Source organism: Choloepus didactylus, chromosome 3 (assembly GCF_015220235.1).
Source record: "Choloepus didactylus isolate mChoDid1 chromosome 3, mChoDid1.pri, whole genome shotgun sequence".
Classification (NCBI taxonomy): domain Eukaryota; kingdom Metazoa; phylum Chordata; class Mammalia; order Pilosa; family Megalonychidae; genus Choloepus; species Choloepus didactylus.
The window spans coordinates 205,688,996-205,696,183 of NC_051309.1; positions in this window are offsets into that span (position 1 = coordinate 205,688,996).

Sequence of the window (7,188 nt, forward strand, 5' to 3'; positions counted from 1 at the left end):
CCTTTCTCCAGTGAAGGTATACTCAGGTTTATGCCTTGTTTGGACACTTTTATGGCCTTAGGACTATAACTTTGTAACCGAATAAATTCCCTTATAAAAGCCAATCCATTTCTGGTATTTTGTGTTAGCAGCATTAGCAAACTGGAACAGGGTAGATGGCATCTTAACAATACTTGGTCTTCTAATCCATGAACATGGAATGTACTTCCATTTATTTAGGTCTCTTTTAGTTTCCTTCAGAACTATTTTGTAAGTTTTTCATGTATAAATCCTTTACATCATTGGTTAAATTTATTCCTAGATATTTGATTCTTTAGTTGCTATTGTAAACGGAATTTTTTTCTTGATTTCTTTGTCTGATTGTTTATTACTAGTGTATAGAAACACCACTGATTTTTTTCAAAAGAAATATTAGAGAAGTTTTACGTTTACAGAAAAATCATGCAGATAATAGAGTTCCCGTCTATACACCCCCTTACACACAGTTTCCCCTGTTATTAACTCTTCTGCATTAGTGTGACACCTTTGCTACAATTCAAACAAAATTGTTAATTTATACTATTATATGTATATTATAATTATTATATTTGTACTATTTGTACTATTATACATAGTATAATGCTGTGTTGTACTTTTCTATGGTCTAATTGTTTTAATCTATTAACAAATATACAACAAAAGTCAAATAGCCAATGCAGTGATGTCAATTACATTCACAATGTTGTGCTACCATCATGACTATCCATTACCAAAACTCTTCCATCACTTTAAACAGAATCTACCAATTAAACATTAACTCCTCATTCCCTACCCCCACCTCAACCTCTTGTAATCTGTATTCTAGTTTCTGACTGTGAATTTACTTAAGTATTTCATATCAGTGAAATCATATAATATTTGTCCTTTTGGGTCTGGCTTATTTCAGTCAACATGATGTCTTCAGCATTCATCCACACTGTCCCCTGTATCAGAACATCATTCCTTTTTATGACTGAATAATTTTCCATTGTATGTATACACCACATTTTGTTTATCCATTCATCTGTTGTGTCCATCTTGTGGCAATTGTGAGTAATGCTGCTGTGAATATCAGTTTGCAAACATCTGCTGAGACCCAACTTTCAATTCTTTTGGGTATATATACCTAGAAGTGGGATTGCCAGGTGTGGAAATTCTATACCTAACTCTCTGAGAAACCACCAAACTATTTTACACAGCTGCACCATTTTACATTCACACCAACAGTGAATGAGTGTTCCCATTGCTCTACAGCCTCTCCAACACTTACTTTCCTTTTTTTTTTTTTTTTAAAACATTCTAGTAGTATGTGTAGTGGTATCTCATAATTTTGATTTGCATTTCCCTAATAGTTAATATTAAGCATCTTTCCATATGCTTATTGGCCATTTGTATGTCTTCTTTGGAGAAATGTCTGTTTGGGTCTTTTGTCTATTTTTTAATTTGGTTGTCTGGTTTTTGTTGTTGAGTTGTAGAATTTCTTTATATATGCTGTATATTGCAATTTTATTGGATATGTGGTTTCCAAATATTTTCTCTGATTCTCTAGGTTCTCTTTTTACTGTCATGATCAAGTCCTCTGCTGTGCAAAAGTTTTTAATTTGGAAGACATCCCATTCATCTATTTTTTTCTTTTGTTGCTTATGTTTTGGATGTAAAGTGTAAGAAATAATTACCTAGCACAATGTCCTGAAGATGTTTCCCTATGTTTTCTTCTAGGAGTATTACAGTTTTGCTTCTTATATTTAAGTCTTTGATCCATTTTGGGTTAATTTTATATATGGTGTGAGGTAGGGGGACTACTGGATATCCAGTTTTCCCAGAACCATTGTTTGAAGACACTATTATTTTCCCTTTGGGTGGACTTGATACCATTGTCAAAAATCAGTTGGCCAAGGATTGAGGGTTTATTTCTAAAATCTCAATTTGATTCTGTCCTTGTACCAGTAACATGCTTGTAATAAGTTTTAAAATCAAGCAGTGTAAGTCCTCTAACTTCATTCTTTTTCAAGATGTTTTTGGCTGTGTGAAGCCCCTTACCCTTCTATATACATTTGATGATTGGCTTTTCCATTTCTGCAAAGGAGGCTGTTGGGATTTTGATTGGGGTTGTTTAATCTGTATATCACTTTGGATTGAATTTACATCTTAACAATATTTAGACTTCTAATCCATAAGCATGGAATATTCTTCCATTTAATTAGGACTTCTTTTGATTTCTTTTAGCACTGTATTGTAGTCTATGTATAAGTCCTTTACATCATTGATTAAATTTATTCCTAGTTATGATTCTTTTGATTTTTGTAAATGGAATTTTTACTGATTTCTTCCTCTGATTGTTCGTAAGTAGTGTTTTTATAGAAACACTAATTTTTGCATGTTGATCTTGTATCCCACCAATTTGCTGAATTTGTATAATAGCTCCTGTAGATTTGTTGTGGATTTTTCAGGACTTTTTATATATAGGATCATATCATCCACAAATAGGGAAAGTTTTACTCCTTCCTTTCTGCCTTGAATGCCTTTTATTTCTTTTTTCTTGCTTAATTGCTTTGACTAGAGCTTCTAGTACAATGTTGAATAAACGTGGAGACATTGGGCATCCTTGTCTTCTTTGGATCTTAGAGGGAAAGCTTCCAGTCTTTCACTGTTGAGTATGATGTTAATGCTGGGTTCTTCACATATGATCTTTATCATGTTGAGGAAGTTTCCTTCTATTCCTAGTTTTCTAAGAGTCTTATATAAAGAAGGGGTGCTGGATTTTGTCAAATGTCTGTTCTGCATCAATTGAGATGATTGTGTGATTTTCCCTTTCATTCTATTAATGTAGTATATTACATTAATTGATTTTCTTATGTTGAACCACCCTCACATACCTGGGATAAATCCCACTTGATCATGGTGTACAATTGTTTTAATGTGCTTTCGATTTCAGTTTGTTAGTATTTTGTTGAGGATTTTTGCATCTATATTCATAAGGGATATTGGTCTGTAGTTTTCTTTTCTTGTGGTATCATTATCTGGCTTTCAAATGAGGATGATGTTGGCCTCCTATACTGACTTGGGGAGTATTCCCTCCTCTTCAATTTTTTGGAAGAGGTTGAGCAGGATTGGTGTTAATTCTTCTTGGAGTGATTGGCAAAACTCACCAGTAAAGCCATTTGATCCAGGGCTTTTCTTTCATAGCAGGTTTTTTTTAATTAATGATTCCATCTCTTTATTGCAATTGGTATGTTTAGATCTTCTATTTCTTCTTGACTCAGTGTGGCAGTTGTTTCTATGAATTTGTCAGTTTCACCTAGGTTATCTAATTTGTTGACCTACAGTTGTTTATAGTATCCTCTTACAGTCCTTTTTATTTCTGGGGGGACTGCAGTTATGTCTCCCCTTTCCTTTCTGATTTTTGTTATTGCTTCTGCCTCTACTTTTCAAGCTGGCTAAGTTTTGTTGATTTTATTGATCTTTTCAAAGAATCAATCTTTGGTGTCACTGATTCTATTGTTTTTTTAATTCTCTATTTCATTTGTCTCTGCTCTAATCTTTGTTATTTCCTTCTTTCTGCTCACTTGAGGTTTAGGTTGCTCTTCCTTTTCTAGTTCTTCCAGTTTTGATGTTAGGCCTCTGATTTTATTTTATTTTTTTATTTTAAATGTCTAGAGTTATAAATATCCCTCTCAATACTACCTTTGCTGCATCACTTAAGTTTTATATGTTGTGTTTTTGTTTTCATTTGCTTCAAGATATTTCCTAATTTCTCTTTGATTTCTTTTCTGATCCATTTGTTGTTTAAGAGTGCATTGTCAGAGGCGGGGCAAGATGCCAACATAGGGAGGTGTGGAATTTAGTTAGTCCTCTGGAACAACTAGCTTATAGCCAGGAACAACTAGTAAGGAGTCTGGAACACATCTGTGACCAGACAAACATTGTACACCAGTCTGGAATGGGTAGAACGGCTGAGATTGCAGCATAAGAACTGTAAGTAAAGCTCCCCAAACTTTGGAGCCGGCACCCTTCCCCCACTAGCATGGCAGGCTGAGTTAGAGGACTTCCCTGTGGGAAAAAGAAGCAGTCTAAGAGGAGAAAGGGAAGGTATCTCAACCAAACTCCAAATGCAGTTTTAAATAACAAATTTAGACTACTGAATACAACTTACAAGCACAGATAAACCCAGAGCAAGCAGGAAAGGAACCCGGAAGTTTCTCCTGGCAGAAAGGAGGTGGGGCTGATGGAAAAATAAAACAGTGGCTTTGCAATCTGCTGAGCTCAGAATACTGGAAAAGGACTGTGTCCCAAGAAAAGGGGCACATAGAACTGGGCACTAACTCTGGTTCTTGACTGGTAAGTGGGATGCTAGGGACTGGCTCTGAAAAGGGGATTTCTTTCTTTTTTCCTTTTTTTCTCTCTCTCTCTTTCTAAGTAGCTCATTAGAGAAAACCTCAGTCATTTTCAATTGTCAGTGCTAACCCAGGCAAGGGTGGAGTTAAGATAGAGAGTCAAAAGAAGAAGTCAAATGTAGGAGATAAATCCCTAAAGGGTTTATCTTCTCTAAGAAAAGGAAGAGGTGGGGCCCAGTTCAAGTGGCTTCCTTCCTTTACAGAACTCAGACCCTAGAGCCTGGGGGAAAAAAAAAAACAGAAACAGCATACACTTGGCTTCTGACAATCTCAGCCCCTGGCAGGGACAGGATCTACTGAGAATTAAAGGCAATGCACCTCTTTGCACAGGTGGGGAGCTGCTGGCTGACAAATGCCACCTGCTGGGCAGGATAGGGAAAGCACAGTTTCTGGAGGCCTCACAGGAAAGTCTGAAAATCTTCTGGGTCTCATCCTGAGAGAAACCTAATACTGATTACACCCTCTTTGTGAGGCCTGGGCCCATCTGTTCTGGAAAAATCTGATTGGAGTAATCAAGAAAACCAGAGGCCTAGACAACAAAAAATTGTGAATCACACTAGAAAAAAAGAAGATATGGGCCAGTCAAAGGAACAAACTTACACTTCAAATAAGATATGGTAGTTGAAACAACTGATTAAAAATCTTCAAACAAAATGCTAAATCAATTAAAAAATCATATATAGTTGAGGGAAGATATGGAAAAACAGATGAAGTATATAAAGAAGACACTGGGTAAACATAAGGAAGAACATGAAAGTTTGGAAAACCAATTGGCAGAACTTTTGAAAATAAACGGCACAATAGAAAAGATGAAAGACACAGTGGAGACATACGACAGCAGATTGGTAGAGGCAGAAGAAAGGATTCAGGAACTACAGGACAGGACATCTGAAATCCTACATACACACACAAAAAAAAAACAGGGAAAAGAATGGAAAAATATGAGCAGGGTTTCAGGGAATTGAATGACAACATGAAGTGCAGAAATATCTATGTCATGGGTGTCCCAGAAGAAGAGAAGAGAAAGAGGGCAGAAAGAATAATGGAGGAAGTAATCCCTGAAGGTTTCCCATCTCTTATGAAAGACATGAAATTGCAGATCCAAGAAGCACAGTGTACCCCAAACAGAATAGATATGAATAGATCTACTCCAAGAGACATAATGATCAGATTATCAAATGTCAAAGACAAATACAGAATTCTGAAAGCAGCAAGAGAAAAGTGATCCATCACATACAAAGGAAGCTCAATAAGACTATGTGCAGATTTCTCAGTAGAAACCATGGAGGCGAGAAGGCAGTGGCATGATATGCTTAAGATACTGAAAGAGAAAAACTGCTAACCAAGAATTCTATATCCAGCAAAGCTGTCCTTCAAGACTGTGGGGGAGTTTAAAATATTTTCAGACAATAGACACTGAGACAGTTTGTGAACAAGATACCTGCTCTACAAGAAATACTAAGGCAGATAGGAAAAGACAGGAGAGAGAGGTTTGGAGAAGAGTGTAGAAATGAGGACTGTCAGTAAGAGTAAGAAAAGAGAGAGAGGAAAAAACAAAAATAGGATGTGACATGTAAAATCCAAAAGACAGGATGGTAGACAGTAGACATTACATTGAGTGAAACCAGCCAGAAACAAAAGGACGGATACTCTATGGACTCACTAATATGAACTAAAATTGATGAGTGAAATTTGAGAATTAAAGTTGAGAACACAGGTTGTCAGGAGATAGAAGTTATAAAATGGACATTTGATGCTGAAGGAGTACAAAAAGTTTCAACATAGATCCAAAAATGGATAGCATAATACTGTGTGATGGTAGCACAATATTGTAAGTAGTCTGAACAAAGATGAGTATGAGAATGGTTGAAAGCAGAAGGTTAGGGGCATGTATGGCACTAGAAGAAAAGGTAGAAGATAAAGACTGAGATTGTATAACTTAGTGAAACCTGGAGTGGTTAATGATGGTGATTAAATGTACAACTATAAGAATGTTTTTAAAAGAGGGAGAACAAATGAATGCCAACATTGCAAGGTGCTGAAAATTGGATGGTATAGGGGAAAAATACAATCAATGCAAACTAGAGTCTATAGTTAATGGTAACATTGTAAGATGCTTCCATTAATTGTAACAAAGGCAATATACCAAAGCTAAATGTCTGTAAGGGGGATATAAGGGAGTGATATGGGATTATTGGTGGCGGTGATGTTGTCTGACCTTTTTGTTGTATTTTATTTTATTTTTATTTTTCTTCTTTTATAATTTTATTCTTTTCTTTTCTCCTTTTCCTTTCTCTTTGTGGAGGAAAATGGAAGTGTCATATAGATCATGATGGTGAATGCATGATTATATAATTATACAAGGAATCATTGATTGTTCACTTAGAATGGATTGTATGGTGTATGAATAAAACTGTTTAAAAAATAAACAGAGGGATACAAGTGCTGGAGTAAATGTGGAAAGAGGGATGTTTATGGTAGTAGTATTCATGATTTGCAATGGATGGAGGTGACCTAATGATATATCAAGCGATAAACAGAATGGTGAACTGTAGTGTATACATACAATGGAATATTGAAGCAGCAAAATGAATGAAGTTGTGAGGTATGCAATTAGATGAATGGACCCTGAGGACAGTATGTTGAGGGAAAGAAGTCAGAATCAAAAATACAAACATTATAACTCCTCACTAATAGGGACTAACTATAATGTGCAAACACTGAGAATTGAATCTGAGAGCATATGTTATCAGGCTTCTGGTAAAGGTTCCTAGAT